This window comes from Coenobita brevimanus, chromosome 107 (genome assembly GCF_032717465.1).
Source record: "Coenobita brevimanus isolate Jiangsu-jjx chromosome 107, ASM3271746v2, whole genome shotgun sequence".
Classification (NCBI taxonomy): domain Eukaryota; kingdom Metazoa; phylum Arthropoda; class Malacostraca; order Decapoda; family Coenobitidae; genus Coenobita; species Coenobita brevimanus.
Window position 1 is genome coordinate 16529612 of NC_137060.1, and position 19452 is coordinate 16549063.

Consider the following 19452-nt stretch of genomic DNA (forward strand, 5'->3'; position numbering starts at 1 on the left):
GTCGTCCTGTCTCGGCTACCTCCCTTTCCTTGGGGGAAGCAGCCTAGGTATATAGATAGATATTTCTAAGAGCGAAACATATTTTTTTTAAACTTATGAAGCTTGGACTTAGAGAGAGAGAGAGAGAGAAGATAAGTACATGAAGCTGGAAAGGAGAAAAAAAGCAGTGTATATATGCAGTTATTTATGGACAGTTATTACCAGGACCTTAACAGGTAATACACAATTCATGTAAAAATTGTAAAAAGAAAACATTAGTGTATGAATGCATTTATTTATATAGATATTTATTCCTGATGTATTTCTAAGCCCGTGACAGATTCCCAATACACCATACAGACGGAAGCAGTAAAATAGAGAGAGAAAGAAAAAAGAAAGAAGAAACTGGCAACATTAATCAAAGTGACCTCCGTTCCCAGAAGCTTATGTGCGATTAATCTGGAAGTTATTACCTTCTAATTTTCTCTTTATGGCGGTTTTTATGGGTCTTTTTTTCTCTTTTTTCTATCTTTTTTTTTTTTTTTTTTTAACAAGGCTTTCTACATTGCTGGTACTGAGAATTGGCAGAGACTGAGTTTTAGGTGATTGACAGGTATTATGAGGTTGGGTGTCGGTGCGGTGTATCTAATTGGAGGGTGTATTCAGGTTGTGTGTGTGTGTGTGTGTGTGTGTGTGTCTCTCTCTCTCTCTCTCTCTCTCTCTCTCTCTCTCTCTCTCTCTCTCTCGTGTGTGTGTGTGTCTGTCTAGTCCACTCTAATTTCCTCATATTTTATGCTCATAGACATGTATATTTTTGTAGTGTAGACTTACCTTCTTCTGTACATAATATTTATATAACTTTAAAATTCTCTTCTTTTGCAGAGACGAGTCGAGAGAAGAGAGAAAGAACTTGCAATCTTAAGGAACTCGTACGTAAGTTATAATGTGTCTCCTAAAGTGTATTTTGTAAATGTGTAGTGAGTGGACGCGGAAAATAAAAGTGACGAGAATGAGAAAAGTAAACAAAAAAGTGGAATAGAATTAAGTGATATAGAAGATGAAAATTAATAGATTTAGTGTAAGTGGAAAATTGAAGTGGACATTAAGGTTTCACCCATAGTGTATTTTATAAGTGTGTAGTGAGTGGACATGAAAATAAAAATGACGAGAATGAGAAAATCAGATTGAAATAAAAAAGTTGAAAAAAAAAAAAAGTGACATAGAAGATGAAAATTGATAGATTTAGTGGAAGCGGAAAATTAAAGTGGACATAATGAGTGTTACATGAAGATAATAATAAAGTGCAAAAAAATAAATAATGATAAGTGGATGAAGAAAGTTGGTGGAATAAGAAAATAACTGAATAAAACACATACACTCAAAAACTTAATAATTTATGAACTCTGAAAAAATATTGAGTGGTACATGAAGACAATAAAGTGAAAAAAATAAATAATGATAAGTAGATGAAGAAAGTTAGTGGAATAAGAAAATAACTTAATAAAACACTTAGAATAAAAAACTTAATAATGATAAACACTTAGAATCAAAAACTTAATAATGTATGAACTCTGAAAAAATACCATTAGAGAATTGAAACTAATCAGTGAATGTGAGTGAGATTAGAAAATTAACGTTAAGAGAATCGGAAACCTTAAATGGAATCAGAAAGTTAAACGTTGATTACGAGTATAGACAGAAAATTTAGACCACGGCATCTAAAGTATAAATTCATAAACTCGTAAATAAAAAAGGACATTGCTGAAATTTACTGGACGGTACAGTAAAGAAAAGAACAGTACCAAAAAGTATAAGAAACTGTGAAAAGACTTCTAAGTAATCCCCATTACAAAGATCACAGACAAAGGGAGGAATGGAAATTGACAATAACGCGAGTGGAATCCGGTAATGAGTGTTTGTAGAGTCAGCGTATAAAAGAGAATGAAGGAACGAAGAAACTTAGTGGCGTTGGAAACTATAGGAAAAGAAAGCGTCAAAAAACACTAAATAGAAAAAAATGCCAATAGAAACACCATTACCAAAGTGCACTAGAACGATACAAAAGTGAGTGATACCAAGAAATACAAGAACGAATAGTTGGTGAAGGAATTGCCAGCTCATCGAGAGACCCCGACACAAAGCCCACAGCGAAAGGATTGTAAGGTAAGTTGGATTTGATGTCTTTCGTAGACTTTCAAAATGATTCGGTTGATTTCGACGTTATATTTGTAGAAGTTCATGATAAGGAAGTTGATTTTGGTGGTGTTAGGTGAAATTCGGGTATGTTTGTTTGGGTTAGAGGTTAGAATGAATACGTTTAAGTTGATTTTAATGATTTTAGCTGAGTTTGAAATAAGTAAGTTGATATCGATGTTCCTAATCAAGTTCCCAAGATGTGTAATGTTATTATTAGTACGGTAGTCTGATTTTTATGCCAGAAATGTTTAGCTAAGATGCTTTCCATGATGAGATACTCCCAGCCCCCAGGAAGTAAGTTGTAAAGCTAATTCTGATATTGTTATTAGCCTCGAAGTGATGGCTCTGATGATATTAGCGGTACATTCTTAATAGGGCTAAGTGTCGCTGTTTTACCTCCTGCCCTTTGAAATACCGTGACTATATAGCCTTTCATCCTCTCTCCCTCTGAGTCTCAATTCCCTTATTAAGAAAGTTACATCCGATATTATTCCAACTTTGCCGTAAGTTGGCTTCGATGACATTACAGTAGATTCCCAGCAATATTTTTCCTTCCATGCCCTTTGAAATGCCGTATATATATGTCCTTCCTTCTCCTCTTTCAAATCTCAATCTTAGCCTTGCCATAAGTAAGTTGGCTTTGATTACATTAACAGTAGATTCCTAGTACGGTCCGCCTTCTGTACCCTTTGAAATACCGTAAACCCTATATATTTCTTCCCCTCCCCCACCACCACTACCTTTCCAGCACACACTTTGACACTTTACGTTTATTTCGACCGTAAATTGGAAGGTGGGGGTTTTATGAGTACGCGGAAACCTCAGACTGGATGAAAGGCGAGAACTGTTATAAAAGAGAAAGAGGGAATTTATGAGAGGAGAGAAAGAGGGAATTTATGAGGGGAGAGAAAGAGGGAAATTATGAGTGGAGAGAAAGAGGGAATTTGTGTCGAGGTGTGTTATCCGTCCGAACTGTTAAGAAATTAACCTCTTCAATCCAGTGACGTGTTTGATCATTCTTGCAACCTTTAAGATTTTTTATGCTTGATTTTTTTTTTTTTTCGTGTTATTTTGCGGTATAAAGTTATTTCAGTGTTGTTTTTGTGGTCTTTTGTTTATTGTTCGGTCTATATATTTACTTTTACATTTTACGTGTCACCTTTGTTGCCTTCTCTTTGCTCTGTTAGACTGTTATTTATTTATTCTTCTTTCTTGGTACTATAATTGTTTTTAGCCATTTTTCCTCACGGTGTCGGTTTTGTGTCGTCATTTTTACATGTTTATCAGTTCGTGTCATATCTTTTTTCCCTTCATTTCATTATTATCACTTCTTTCCCTCTATCAATTTGTTTTTCATTTTCTTTTTGTCTTCAGCTTTTGGCTTTATTTTCCCTATTTATTTCATTCCTTTTTTCCTTCACTTTTTTTTTTTTTTTAAGAATATCACCAGCAGTTTTCTTCTTGACTTATATTCCTTTCTGTTTCCTTACCTTGTTTATCTTTTTTCATCGTGTGTCTTTCCTCATTTCTCGACATTGGATAACTGCCACATTTCACTTACAACTTTTCTTGTCCTTTTCCTTCTGTAATTATGATTTTCATCCTTATTCAGCTTGTTTTTTTTTTTCTTAATCATTGCCACTTGTTTTGCCTGTTTCAGCAGTTGTTTATTTTTTCTTACTTTTTACTTCCCTTTTCAAAGCATATATCCTCCTTTTGTCATCTTTTATATCAGTTTTCTTTTTCTTCTCCCTCTCTCAGCTGCATTATTTTCTTTTTCCCTCTGCTTTATTGTACCAGTCACTTTTTTCTCTCCTGCCGTATCATCATTATTACCATTTCTGTCTCATTTTTTCTTGTATAATTTTCCATCAGTCAGTTTTTGCACCCTTATACGTCAGATATCGGTTCCTTTTTCTTCGTTTTTTCTCATTAGCCTGCTGGCTTTTACCTTTTTTTTTTTTTTTACATAGCCACTTTTTTCTCATTTCTTCATTCTTGCTCGAATCCCACATCATACTCCGGTAGTACAGTCATATTCTCTCTCTCTCTCTCTCTCTCTCTCTCTCTGCCTAGCCAGAATCACAGAATTCAGTCATGGTACCGTATTCTTTTCACCCTTCTTTCTGTCTGTCTCTCTCTCTGTCTGCCAGTGTATCTACCAGTCTTTCACTCATCCTTTCTTTCCTTCTTGCCAGGATCCCGTTACGTATTGCAGTCATCGTCACCCGCTTCTCTTTCTTTCTTTGTCCAGTCTTACACGAATCCCACTACGTATTGCAGGCTCTTCCAGGAAACCATCTTAACCCCCTTGTCGCCGCTGCCCACTTATATATATGAAGTTCTCTGTATATCCTCTGTATTTCACGTGTTTTATTCCACGTGTATGTATGAAGTTCTCTGTATAACCTCTATAATTCACGTCTTTTATTTGCGCATGTGTCTTTTTTTCATTTTTATGCTTTTCATTTTTTTTATGTGAGTTGTGATAGGATCTGCATTTCTGTCGTGTTCTGTGATAGTGTTGTGTCAGGTTCTTTTTTACATTAATTAATTTTTTTTTTTGTTCTATCATTCTTTTTCGACTTTTCTTCTGGTGTTTTTTTTTTTTCTTAATTTTGTCTTTTAGTATAATATTGTCAGACTTTTTTTTTCTCTGACTTTTTAGCGCTACCATACGTCATATATTTCTTCATTTTCAGCTTTTAGTTTAGTTTCTCGCCTTATTTATACTTTTGACATTTTCTCTCTACATATTAAGTACTCTTGGTGTCCTGTATAATTCACGTCTTATTTCTGAGCTATACATGTCTCTTTAATAGAAGGAGGGAATGTTGGGGAGAGGGGAGGAGGGGGAAGGGGTGGGGGAGGAGGGGGAAGGGATGTGGGAGGAGGGGAAGGGGATGGGGTGGTGAGGAGGGAGTGCGAGATGGGGGAATGAGGGGATCAAGTGAGCTAGGGCATTATCTGCATTTTTTTTTTCCATGTTCTGTGATAATGTTCGGTCATATTTTTCTTTATTCTTGCGTTACGTCTTATTTTTGCTTTATTTCTGTAATTTTGTTGTGTATCCCGCGTTTATTTTTTCTTTTATTTTCAACATTTATTATCGCGTGCCGTCTTTTTTTTTTTTTTTTTTTTTTTTTTTTTTTAAATATTTTTCTTTGCATTAAATTTTTGTTATCATGCTCTACTTTATTTTCAGCTTTTATTTCGCCACATCCGCTTTCCCATTTTTAAATATACTAGTAATTCATATTTACTTTCGTTTGTGCTTCAAATATATAATGATGGTATATCTAACGGTACCTATTGTCACTATATTTCCACATCATATCCATCAGTTTATCACAGTATATTCAGGACTGTTGCCACATCTTTATATTTGCATTTAATTCTACTAATAGATCATATTTACTAAATTTTCGCGAATCATTATACAACGTTGTCATACCTTCCTGCATTTCCATATTTCTGATCTTGTTAAATCTATACCCTGCCCCCCCTAGCGATATGGAAGCGTAAAATTGCATGAATATTAGCTTCGTTTTATATTATGACTCACTTACTCATATGAGGGACTTGTCTGACGCACGTAATTCAGGAAGTCGTGAAATGTAACGAGCATGGAGCGTGAGGAGTGTGTTTTGGGTGTTCAGGATAGATGGATGGTACTGTAGGATGGAACTAATGTGTGTGTGTGTGTGTGTGTGTGTGTGTGTGTGTGTGTGTGTGTGTGCCGTGAAGGATACATGTTAACGTTATATTTTTTTTTTTCTGGTCATAACCTCAGCCTGCTCTAACAAGCGTTTAAACCAATCCTAACTACCACGAAATACACCAACCATCCAACAAACATGCTTTAACAATCCAGCCATTACTTGCACAATAACCTAACATACACCAACCATTCTGTTGACAGTCAAACGGCTTACCATCACAAACAGTACCTTATGTAGACAGGCCAGCAAACAGCCACGTAACATTTGATGCAGCCATTATAACCACAACGCCCAACAAGCACTAACAACTCAGCACTCAAGCAATCCGGCAATTATTTAACCAAACAGCAGTCAACAGTGCCCATTAAGAAAGTTTCGCTCCACTACCAAGTTGAAGACAGATTCCAGATAGCCCATGTAATTACACACACACACACACACACACACACACACACACACACACACACACACACACACACACACACACACACACACACATTTATTTATAGTACGGGGGTATGTATGTGATGTGTCTGTAGTGTTAACTTGTGCTGAGACCTGAAAGTAACACACAGACAAGCTACCCATAACCACCACCACAGGTACCTTACAACCAAGCAACCGTAGTCTACATTGCACGAACCATCCAACGAGCAATCAAACCCTACCAGAGCCGAACAATCAGTAACCACCAGGAAAGCAAGCAATCCGACCATTACCCAACAGCAGTCAACAATAGCTCCTAAGAAAGTCTGCCTCGCCCCCTAAATTGAAGGCAGGTCCCCAAATATATATATAAACTGGCGGGGATGTGTTGGTAGTGTTGACGTGTGCTGAGAGCTGGGTCCTCGTCTATTTACTTTCCTCTCCAACAGTCCCGTTTTTCCAGGCTGGTTGAAATGCGTGGTGGAGTGTATGGAGGCGGTGAGGGGGCGGAGTTGGAGGGGGTTCGGAGAAAGGGGTGGTGGGGAAGGGAGGTTGGAGGGGTGGGAGCGTTGTGTTGTGGTGTTGTGTGGGAGGGAGGGAAGGCTGCGTGGAGAGAATGGTAGGGGAGGCTGGAAGGATGGAAATGTGGTGTGGACGGGAGGGAAGGGTTAGTAAGTTGTGGTGTGGTGGTGGTGTGGTGGGATTATTGAAGGGGGTGGTTGTGGAGGGGGGAGGGGGAGGGGAGAGAAGAGATGAAGCTGAAGGGGAGATACATTTGTTGGGAGTGTTGTGTTGTGATGGGGAGGGGAAGGGAGGAAGAGGTACCGTTTAGGTTTGTGGTGTGGTGGGGTGTATGGTGTTGATGGGGTGGCAGGATGAAACTGGGGAGAGACAAATTGGGAGGGGCGTGGGGAGAGAGAACAGAGGTGTAAGGGCTGGGAGTGCTGCTGTGTTGTGTCGGAGGTGGGGGAAGATGTGGAGTTTGGGTAAAGGAGTGGGAGAGGAGGTGGGGGGAGGGAATGTGAGAGGAAGGAGTATCGGGATTATTTGTGGAGTTACGGTGTAGGTGGCAGGAAGGAAATGTTACAGCATGGCCAGTTAAGTTCTTTCATCCAATATCCCACTTTTGTATTTCTTGCTACCATCAGCCGACGTTATTCACCTTCAGACAGACTTCAGGTGGTTAAGGTGTTAATGAAGGCTGTATATCTAACACTTCCACTTCGAATAACCTCCCTCAAATTGAAAAAAAGTCATCTGGTGGTAACAAAAATGAAATAGATCAAAGTTGTTGTACTGAAGGATTGAAAGACTTGTGGTGTAATGTGTCTCGTGTGATGGAGTTTTTCAGTACTGGAAGGATATGTATGTATGTGTTTTGAGATTAAGAGGGTGGTAAAAGAGGGTAGGGATAGGTGGGAAGAAGTGTGTGTGTTGTGGTGTCGTGTGTGGTGGGTTGTGATTGTGGGAGAGTGTAGGGGAGCTGTGTGTGTGTGTGTGTGTGTGTGTGTGTGTGTGTGAGAGAGAGAGAGAGAGAGAGAGGGGGGGGGAGGGAAAATGGCGCGTGTTTGTGGTGTGGGTGTGTGTGTGTGTGTGTGTGTGGGTGTGTGTGTGTGAGAGAGAGAGATGGGAGGGAAAATGGCGCGTTTATGGTGTGTGTGTGTGTGTGTGTGTGTGTGTAAAAGTTTTGAGCCATGTCATGATGACCTCTTGCCTTGTCCAAACTTTTTCTTGTAGTGCAAATTTTATCTCCCCTCACCTCGAGAAGTCTCCTGATCTGCATAAAATCGTTTGGCAATAGTAACAGGGAAATGTACTAAGTTTTTGCAGTGAAGGAGGTATATTACGATTGTTCCAGATCTTCAGTCCAGAATATTTATACATGAGGCTTCGTAACGCCTCTTCCTCAGCTATTCTGCATATTACGTCTCACTGTATCCTCATGTATGTTGATGATGCGGAAAGTATATATATAAAAGAGAATATCTGCGTGTAATGAGCAAAATATAATCGCTAAGAACTAGGAGGGTCGAGATGAAGAGTTACACAAAGCCTTCATGTACTCCTTCGGCATAAGAGGCCTTTCCTGAGCTGAATAAAATCGTCTGGAATTAGAAAAACAATCGAATACAAAGGTCGGCAGTGTAGTGAAAAGACTGATAGATGCTGATAGATAGATTTCGTTTTACCCTAGCCTTATTAAGAGTACTATTAAGAAACTGACCTTATTGATGCTAGAGGCTTTTTTAGAACTTAGCTACTATAAATCGTCTTTGTATTCTTATAACGGGGTGTATATACAGTGTATCTTTTCCTTGTGCATCGATTGAATTGGATGAGAAATTTGCGTGGTACCATTTTACCTTTTACTTTAATTCCATCACTTTTTTTTTTATTATTATTCTTGCTGCCATCAGACTATTAATTCTAGTTAAGGACAGACCATTATTAGTGAAGGGATTAATCGAGTCTGTATTGGACCTTACTAGTAAAAATTAATCCATCCGAGGCAAAAATAAAAATCCTCTGAAATTAGCAAAAAGAAAAAAAAATCATCGGATTTAGGGGGATTTATTGTTAAGATTTCTCTCACATTAGAAAAATCATCCCGTGATGAAAGCAATTCCCAGTTGTTGTTGTTTTTTTCCTTTTTTTTTCACCGACTTCTGTGAACTAATATGTCGTAAATACAAGCATTGTCCATACTTATGAAGTAATATTATGACCCCTGCCGTAAATGATAGGTGGATATTTGAGTTGCTTTATGCTTTATTGAGCCAGCAGACTTTATTGGTAACTAATTTTGTTTGTCCCTTTATTGAGCGCCCGATTTGATGGTTGGGTTCCTTTAATTCCCTCATTGCGAAGCCCTCTTTTTTTTTTTTTTTTTTTTTTTTTTTTTTTTTGAGCTTTATACCGTCAGAAGATTTTACTCATTTTTCCGTATAAAGTTTCCCCAGTGAGGAGGTCAAAATCTTCATCATCCTTCAGTCTGCCTACCAGGAACTTAATCTTTTAGCTCCACATGTCCATTTTAGTTTAGTAATCTTGCCCCTTCCAAACGATATAAAATTTAGGGTAAAAAAAAAATCGCATTCAATGGATTTTTAGCGTTATATGTTCTTCCTCCAGTTCCAAAAGTCTGTCTTATATTCACACCCATCGTCAGAATATGTCAAAAATATACTGAAGGATATCAAGGACTAGGTAGGGTAATATGATGCTTATGGATATACTTACGGAAAATGTTGGACGAAGTTGTTGGTATTCGTCTGTGAAATAAAAAAGAAAATTATTAGAATATGCTTGACGTCTCTGTTTGTGTATAGATAGATAGATAGGTAAATAGATAGATATAGATCGATAAATTGGTAAGTAGATAGATAGTAAGATAAAGATAATAGGGAGATAGATAAATAAGCAGATAGATGGATATAGATAATTTCTGTTACTCTTACCGGTACTGGTATATGTAAAAAAAAAATCACATTCATAAACACCCTTTTAGAGAGAGAGAGAGAGAGAGAGAGAGAGAGATTTTTTTATTTTTTTGCCCTATATCTTTTGTGTATACATCTACTTCTGCGAATGTGTAGGCTGTAAATGTAACCAGATATATATTTTTGGTGTGTGTATAGTGAAGCCTTGGAGTGAATTAGATATGAGAAATTCCGTCCCTCTCGACCTGTTATGACACACACACACACACACACACACACACACACACACACACACACACACACACACACACACACACACACACACACACACACGGTCATATCAAGCGTGACAGGCTGCAGATGACACCGCTTCGCTCTCTCTCTCTCTCTCTCTCTCTCTCTCTCTCTCTCTCTCGATTTCTGATTTCCCCCACAATTCTCTTTCCTATTTTCCTCCTCCTGTTTCCCCTTCTTTTTTCTCTTCTTCCCTCTTTCCTCTCCCTCCGTCCTTTACCCCATTCCGTCGTCATCCCTCTCCCTCTCCTTCCCTTCACACAGCTTCCTTCTTTCTTCCATCTCCCATCCTCCTTTCCAATCTCTTTCTCTACCTTTTTTCTCTCTCCCTACTTTCCACCCTTCTCTCATCCTCATTTCTCTCTCATCCATTCCTTCTGTCATCTGTTCTCTTCTCCTTCCACTCAACGTCTTCCCTCCCTCCTCATTCTGTGTGCTTTCTTCCCTTATTCCTTCCTGTCTTCCTTCTTCTCTCACTTTCCTCTCCCTTTTGCATTTAGTTTCTTCCTATCTTCTCTCTCTCCCCCTGTCTCTCCTTATCTCCTTCCTCTCTCCCTCTCACTCCTTCTGCTCTTCATATCATCTTCATCTTCCCTCCTCTCCTCTTTCATCTTCCTTCTCTCCTCTTTCATCTTCCCTCCTCTCCATCTCCTCTCTTCTTCTCTCCTCCCTCCATCCAAACCTCCTTCCCCTCTCCACGTCTCTCCCTCTCTTTTCCTTCACCATCATTCCCTCCTCTTTCCTTCCCATCTTCCCTCTAGTGCCCTTCCCCTCTTTCCTTCTCCTTCCTCACTCTCATCATACATCTTCACTCCCTCTCATCGCTACCTCTCTCTTCCCTCCCTCCTCTCTATTTCTCTATTCTTTCCCTCCCCTCCCTACCCCTCTCTCTCCCTCTTCCTTCCCTCTCAGTCTCTCTCTTCCCTCCCTCATCTTCTGTACTTACTCTCCACCCTTATCCCTTCCTCCTTTCCTCCCATCTTCCCCCTTATATACCTCCTTCTCCCCTATTCCTCCCGTCTTCCCTCTTCTCTCCCTCTTTCCTCCTTCCCTCCTTCTTCTCTCCTTCCTCCCTCCCTCCCTCAAGACTTTAGGCCTTATCTTTGTATTGCCAAGTTATCTGTCAGAGTGAGATGCAGGGAGGAAGACATTTCAAGAGGCTGATATGAGAGAGAGAGAGAGAGAGAGAGAGAGAGAGAGAGAGAGAGAGAGAGAGAGAGAGAGAGAGAACGTTAATGTGTGAGCGATAAGCGGAGAGAGATGTGGGAGTTGAAGGAGGAGGGGGGGTGATAGTAGGAGGAGGAGGGTTTGGAGGTAGAGATGAAGTAGGAGGAAGAGGAGAGGGAGATAAGAGAGAAGGAGGGGGGAGATAAGAGGAGAGAGGGAGGAAGATAAATATAGAAAGATGAAGGAGGAAGATAAAAAGAGAGAGGGAGGGGGAGAGAAGGGAGAAGGAATGAGACAACACACACACACACACACACACACACACACACACACACACACACACACACACACACACACAAAGAGAGAGAGAGAGAGAGAGAGGTGATAATTAAAGAGGAAATGAGATAAAAAGAAATAAAGAGATGGAGGAAGAAAAGAAAGAAGAGGTAAGTTATAGAAAAGGGCGAGACGGAAAGAGAGAGAGAGAGAGAGAGAGAGAGGCATGGAGAGAAACCACTAGGAATAGGAAGGAAGGAAGAAAGGAAGGAAAAATTTGGGAACGAATTATGAAAAAAGATTTAATGAAAGACTGAAAGATGATACAAAACAAAGACAAGAAATAAAGAAAAACGAAGAGGAGAGTAGAAGGGGAAAAGAAAAATAAAATCCATTATCATTACTCCTGTTTTTTTCATTACTCTTTACCTTTACTTCCTCTTACTGTCACTTTCCCTGTATCTCTTCTGTTCTTCCTTTCCTTTTGCATACTTTGCTTTCTTCCGAGTTTCTCCTTTTCGTCTCCCTTCATTCCAGCTCCTCTTTTTTTCTCTCCCACTTTCCTACCTTCTCGCCCACTCATCTCCTTTCCTTCCCACTTTTCTCCCTCTCTCTCTCTCTCTCTCTCTAATATTAAAGTCGCTGTGTACCTCTGCAAGCACTCTACTCAACATTCTCTCTCTCTCTCTCTCTCTCTCTCTCTCTCTCATATTATTGAGTACAGAATGAATGTAGATGAAGAAATAGATGGTAAGTTACTAATTAAGAAGCAAAATGGGAGAATTATGGGAAAATAAGTTTAAAAGAAGAGAGGAATATTTGATGGACAGAGAACCTTAGGTAAAATGATAGATCGATAAATTGATAGAAAGATAGATAGACAGGTAGATAGAAAAGTATTTAGCCTGTACCTGCCAAAAGACGAACTGTAAATGCACAAATACACAGAAATATTGAAAACAGAGAGACAGGGAGTAAAGATAGAACTAGAGAAAGAGAGAGAGGGAGGAAGGGAGGGCGAGAAACGAGGTCCACGGCGGAGGAGGGAGAGGGGGAGGGGGATGCAGGTAGATGGCAGTAATTAACGTTAAAGGTGCAGTGTCAGCCCACGTGTTGGCCTCCCACGTGCCTCTGTTTACATTCCCTCTGTTTATAGTCACCTCCCTCCTTGTTCTGTTTTATTTTTATTTACCATTTTCTGTCCTTGTCTCTCTTCTTTTTTACATTTTCACCTTTTTCTATGTTTTTTTTTTTCTCTGACGTTGGTAAGTTTCTAAATCCTGCCCTCTTCACTGTAGTTGGTTGATTTCATAGTTTTCACTCCATTCTTTTACATCCACGTGATTCTACACATTCAGTAGAGTCTGTTTTATTTATTTGCCTCTCAAGCTTGATTATTTTACATGTGCAGCTTCATTCACGACATGTTTTATCGGGACATTTATTTATCGCCTATTTTTGCTTGAATTTCTGAAAGGGTAGTCAAAATTGGGTCTTTAAAAATAGGTTACCGTACAGAATGGATTATTGGAGATTAATTTTCACCCCTTGCGCTCGAGTGCTCCTCCATAATCCTAATAAATCCCCTGATACATAAATAAAGAGGCGATAGAACTGGAAGGGTTAAGGAAGATTCTGTTTAACCTTCTGTTTAATTAAGCTTTCCGAGGCTTAAGAAAATCGTCTGAAAGGTAGCCAGAAGGATATATAAAAGGAAAATACAAATGAATAATTAATAATTGATTTTGCCCATTTTGCAGGCATCAGGATTAGTATTACTTTGTGTGTGTGTGTGTGTGTGTGTGTGTGTGTGTGTGTGTGTGTGTGGAGTTTACGAATGTGTTAGACTGGATGTGGAGGGCTTGTGAGTTATACCGTACATGTGGATTTAGTATATTTGTTACCGAAATTGTTTCTCTCTCTCTCTCTCTCTCTCTCTCTCTCTCTCTCTCTCTCTCTCTCTCTCTCTCTCTCTCTCTCTCTCTCTCTCTCCTAGTTAATAAAAATCCTTATCTTACTCCTGTTCTTCTCTGATTGCCCATTATCTCTCCTCCCCTCCCACTCCCTCTCTCTTCCCCTCCCTCCATTCCTCCCTTTTTCTCTCCCCTCTTTCACTACCCCTTCCTTCCCCCATCACTTTCCATCTTTCCTCTTATCATCCATCCCTCTCCTTCTCTCCCCTTCCCTCCCTCCTCCCTTCCCCTCCTTTCTCCCTTCTCCCTCCCCTCCCCCTCCATCACCTTCCTCTTCCTCCCCTCCTACAGCCTTGCTAATATTACATCCTCTTCCCCCTCCCCTTCATCTCATTTTCCGCTTTTCCCGTTTTCTCTTTAATTCCACTCTTATTTTTATTCCTCTTTCCTTGTTCCTGTTGTCATATTCATTTCTCTTCCTCTTTCTTATTTCTGTTATATCAAATTTTTCATCCAATCCTTCATTCTTTCCTTTTTTTTTCTCTCTCTCTCTCTCTCTCTCTCTCTCTCTCTCTCTCTCTCTCTCTCTCTCTCTCTCTCTCTCTCTCTCTCTCTCTCTCTCTCTCTCTCTCTCTCTCTCTCTCTCTCTCTCTCTCTCTCTCTCTCTCTTACTGTCCCCCCATCTTATCTCCACCCCTCCTCTCTCCCATCCTCCCTCTCTGTCTCTCCCCCTCCCTCTTCTCATTTCCTCCTCCTCCTCATTTCCTCCACCTCCCCGCCTAGTTCCTCCCTCCTCCTCTTCCTCCGCCTCCCGCCCACAAATACCTCACTTAATTACTGTTTTCCGGGGGGGATGGAGGATGGAGAAGGAGGAGGAGGAGGAGATAGGAGCGATAAGAAGGAATGGAGTAGGATATATGATTACATTTATATTTCATTTCTTTTTATAAATTTACTTTCATTACTTTTACTTCTCCTGAATTTAGCTCACATATACTGTTTTCCTGCCTCCTCTTCCTCCTCCTCCTCCTCTTCCTCCTCCTCCTCCTCCGTTTCTTCTTATCTTCCTTCTCCATCCCGCTTTTCTCTCGCCGTCTCACCTTGCCACGTTTTTCTCTCCTTCATTACAGGTCTTCCTTCCCCATCTCACCACCACCTTCACTCTCTCCTACTTATCATACACTAACTCCTTCATTACAAGGATCACTCCAAAACTGGATATAGTCTTCTGAAGGTTGAAGAAAATTATGAAGTTGTACAAAATAAGTAAATAAGTAGATAGATGGATAGGTAGATAGATAGATATATTATGAATAAATAAAATACATCTACATACTGAAGGAATGAAGGAGAAAGCTTTTAACCTTTTCACCTTAAGATTTCCGGTAGTAAGTAAAATGTTAAGACGATAGCAGGAGAAGAAGGTAAGTTTTCCTCGTACTGAAGGGGTTAATTTTCACCTGTAGTCTCTTCTTAGTTGCCTCGTCTTTTTTTTTTTTTTTTTTTTTTTTTTTTTTTTTTTTTTTTTTTTCCGCTTCTGTCCAGCCCTCCTTTCTCATTTCTTCTTTATAAGCCTTCTAATTTTTTCCTTCCTTGCTTTAATCATTCTTTTGGTTCTCTGTCTTTTCCTCCCGTTTCACTCTCTCACTTCTGTTATCTCTCCCTTTCCTCTCTTATCTTTCACCACCTTCAATTCTTCTCCTTCTCCTCTTCATCCATTTCCAAACTCTCATTTTCCTCCCATAGATCTATAGTGTCACCTTCCTATCTCATTTTCTCACTCTCCTCTTTCCCTTTCTGTTCTGCTAATTCTTTTCTCCTTCTTCTATCCCTGTTTCCTCACTCCTGCATCTCAGAGGTCTGTGCTAATGTCTTTCCATCTTCCTTCCTATCTTTTCTTTCTCTTTATCTGCCTTTTCTCCTCTTCCTTCTCTTCTTCCCCACCTTTCTCTCCCTCCCTCCCCTGTCTCCTCTCCCTCCATCTATCCGCTTCTCTCCATCACCTCTTCCCCATTCCTCTTTTCCCCTCTTCCCCACTCCTCATTTCCCCTCTTTCGCCCACAACTTTTCCCCTCTTTCCCACTCCACTTTTTCCCTCTTTACTCCTTCATTCTCCCCTTCTTCATACATTCTCTTCTTTCTTCGCATTTCCTTCTCCAACCCCTTCCTAACCCTTTCCCTTTCGCTCTCTTCCCACTGTCTCATCTCTTCCACCCATTCCCCGCTCTTTCTCCGTCCTTCTCTGATCTCCCCTTCCCCCCCTCATTCTCTCCCCTTCCCCCCCTCCATCGCTTTCCTTCCCCTCCCACTCCCCTTACCCCTCCCCCTCTTCCTCCCCCCACTCCCCGGTTACAGAAAATATGACAGTGGTAAATTGAAGTTCTGAAAAACTTAGCAAATTAGTGGGTATTGAGAGGGGTACGGTGGGGGATGGGGAAGGGGGGAGGGGAAGGAATGAGGGAGGGGTGAAGGATGGATGGGTGTTGAAAAAGGTAGCGATAGGGTAAAGGATGGGATGAGCTGGAGATGATGAAGAGGAAGATGGGGGATGAGTAGGGGAAATGGGTAGATGAATAAGGAGGGGGAGGGGGGGAATGGGGGAGGATTGAAGGATGGATGGATGTTGGAGGAGGTGGAGATGATGGGATGAACTAGAAGTGATGAAGGGAAGAGGAGGTGAGGGAGGGGAAAAAAAGAGGGAGACGGGAAAAGATGGAGAGGGAGGAAAAAGAGGGAGTGAAGGGAAAAAGAGGGGGAGGAGTATTGAGGGAGGTGTGGATGAAGTGAATAATGGGATGAGGATGAGGGTGGGGAGGAGGGGAAAAGATGGGCGAGTGGAGGGATGGGGATATGGATGGAGGATGGATGTTGAAGAAGGTGGAATGGGAAGGACGAGGAGGGAGAGGGGAGGGATGGAAAAGAGATGAGCAGTAAAGCAGGGAGAAGGGAGAGGTTGCTGAAGAAGATGAAGATGGGGTTGAAGGGATGGAAAAAAGATGGAAAATAAGGATGGTTTGAAGGGAGGATGAAGTTGTGTTAAGGGAGAAAGAAGGGAGATTATGAAGAGGTAGGAGTCGGTCTGATTTGGGAAGGGATGGGCGTTGATGTAGGGAGAGGAGGAGGATGAGGGGAATGAGGGATGAGTGCTGCAGTGGAAATGAAGGGATAGAGAGGTGGTAGGCAGGATGGAGAATTAGGGATTGAGGGTAGAGTGATGGATGCTGGAGTGGTGATGGAGGGGGTTGGGTTGGGGGGGGATGATGGAAGTTAAGGGGGAGATGGGGAGGAGGCAGTGGGAGTAGTGAAGGATAAAGGGGAGGATAGATGCCGGAGTAGTTATGAAAGATAGGAGTGGGAAAAAAAAAAAATGACCGAAATGGAAAGAAATGTGTAAAGGAGAGAAATATTGATAGATCGAATGTTACTGAATATACAGAGAGAGAGAGGGAGAATCTTTGGAAGCTAGCCAGAAAAATTTGCATGTCTGTATCCTTTTTCCTCTTCCTTTTCATTCCTCTCCGTTTCATCAGTGTTTCCATTTTTTCACTCATATTCATTTTTCTTTCAGTCACTTTATGTTCATTCTTAGCATCAGTCAATGCAAAAAAAAAATACAATTAAAATTGGTAACTGGAATGTGAGAACGCTAAATCATGACGGTAAAATCGATGAGTTAGTGAAGGTTTTTCAAAATTACGGACTTGATATTTGTGCTCTGACAGAAACTAGATTAACTGGAGTCGATAAGTTGGATTTGGAGGATGGTATACGTTTATTGATATCTGGCCGACAGGACGGAATGCATTATCAGGGAGTAGGATTGTTGCTGGGTTGTAAAGCAAATAAGGCTTTATGTGAGTGGGATCCTATAGATGAGCGATTGCTATACGCACGGTTTAAATCAAATCATGGCAACATCAGTCTGTTTGTGTGTTATGCACCTACTAATGATGCACTCGATGAAAGGAAAGACACATTTTATGAAAAGTTGCAAGAAGGAGTAGGAAGGGTACCTAGACATGATGTTTTGATCTGCGTTGGAGACTTTAATGCAGTAATGGGCTGTTCAAATGAGGGATTTGAGGCATGTATGGGTAAGATGGGAGTTGGTAGTAGGATGAGTGAAAACGGAGTGAGGTTTGGAAGCTTTTGTCTAGCAAATGACTTAGTCATCGGGGGCACACTCTTTCAGCATTGCAATATACACAAGACAACTTGGGTGTCGCCGTGTGGAAAATATAAAAATCAGATTGATCACATCGCTATCAGTAGGAGGCATAGAAGTTCTCTGGTAGATGTTCATGTTAAACGGGGAGCGGATATTGGTAGTGACCATCAACTCAGCATTGCAAAAATAAGGTTTAAACTTAAAAATCAGAAGAAGGAAAAATCTGGTGTTGGTAGATACGATATTGTTAAGCTTAGAAGACAAGGAGAAGAAAAGGAGGAATTCAGATTAGAATGCAGAAATAGGTTTTTGGTGTTGGAAACGTTGGAAGAGGGGGAGAGAAGTGTAGATGAGATGTGGGAGGATGTGAACAAAGTTTTGCATGAGACTGCTGAATGTACGATTGGAAGGAGACATAGATTCAGGAGAAAGAAATGGATATCAGAGGAAACGTGGGATATGATAAAAAAGAGAGGTGAGGCTAAATTGAGGAGTGAGATGCAATGCGTTGATGAACGAGAGATTGAATTAGCAAGAGCTGCGTACTGGAGTTTGAATTCAGAAGTAAGAAGAGATAAAAGAGAGATAAAAGAAGATGTGTGGATGAAAAGGTTGCAGAGACTGAAATCCTAATAAACAAAAATGATGGACAGAGTCAAAGAATAGCATATGAATCGATTAGAGAATTGAGTGGTAATGCAGGTAAACGCAAGGAAATACCAATTAGAGACAGGGAAGGAAATTTATTGACCAAAGATGGAGATATTAAAAATAGATGGAAAGAGCATTTTGAGACAGTTCTTAATAGACCAATACCACCAGAAGAGGATATACCGTCTGCTCAGGAAGATTTAAATATAGAAACAGGAGAGTTGAGGCTTGCAGAAGTGGAGAAAGCAGTAAAACAGTTAAAGAATAATAAGGCACCAGGGGAGGATGGTTTATTTCCGGAAATGTTTAAAGTGGAGGGGGATAGATTAATAATGATCTTGACCAAGCTATTCAATAAGATATGGGTGACGGGGTTACTACCATCAGTTTGGAAGAATGGTGTAATTGTTAAAGTTCCGAAGAAAGGAGACCTGAGTGAATGTGGTAATTGGAGGGGAATCTCTTTGTCACCGATAGCTTTGAAAGTTTTCAGTAGAGTGTTGTTAAATAGGTTGGAGCCGGTGGTTGAGGGTATTCTGAGGGATGAACAGGCTGGTTTTAGAAAGGGACGTGGTTGCAATGATCAGATCTTTATAGTTAGGCATTTGATGCAGCAAGTTAATGAAATGAGAGTACCGTTAAGTCTTTGTTTTGTTGATTTTGAAAAGGCTTTTGATAGTGTTTCGAGAGAGTCTATGGGGAAGATCATGAGACATTATGGAATACCAGAGGAGTTTGTGAGGGTCATTATGAACATGCATGAGGACACATTTTGTAAAGTGATGGTTGATGGTTGTCTGAGTGATTCGTTTGAAGTCAAGTCCGGAGTAATTCAAGGTGGTGTTCTATCGCCTTTACTATTTATATTGGTCATTGATTACATTATGAAACGTGTTGGAACAGAAACCGGTGCAGGTATACTTTGGGGAGAGAACAGGAAACTTTTGGATTTAGATTATGCAGATGATATAGTTTTGATTTGTGATGGGCCAGAAGAGATGCAGAGAGTGTTGGACTGTTTGGTGAGTGAAGGTCGCAAGGTGGGTTTGGTTATTAATTGTGGAAAAACTGAAATAATCAATATGAATATGGAAAATGCAGGAATGTGTAATTGGAGGTATGGTTGTAAAGCAAGTTGATAGGTTTAAATATTTAGGTACTTATTTAGCCAAGGATGGTTCTTTGAACTTTGAATTCGAGGAAAGGTTAAAGAAGGTTAA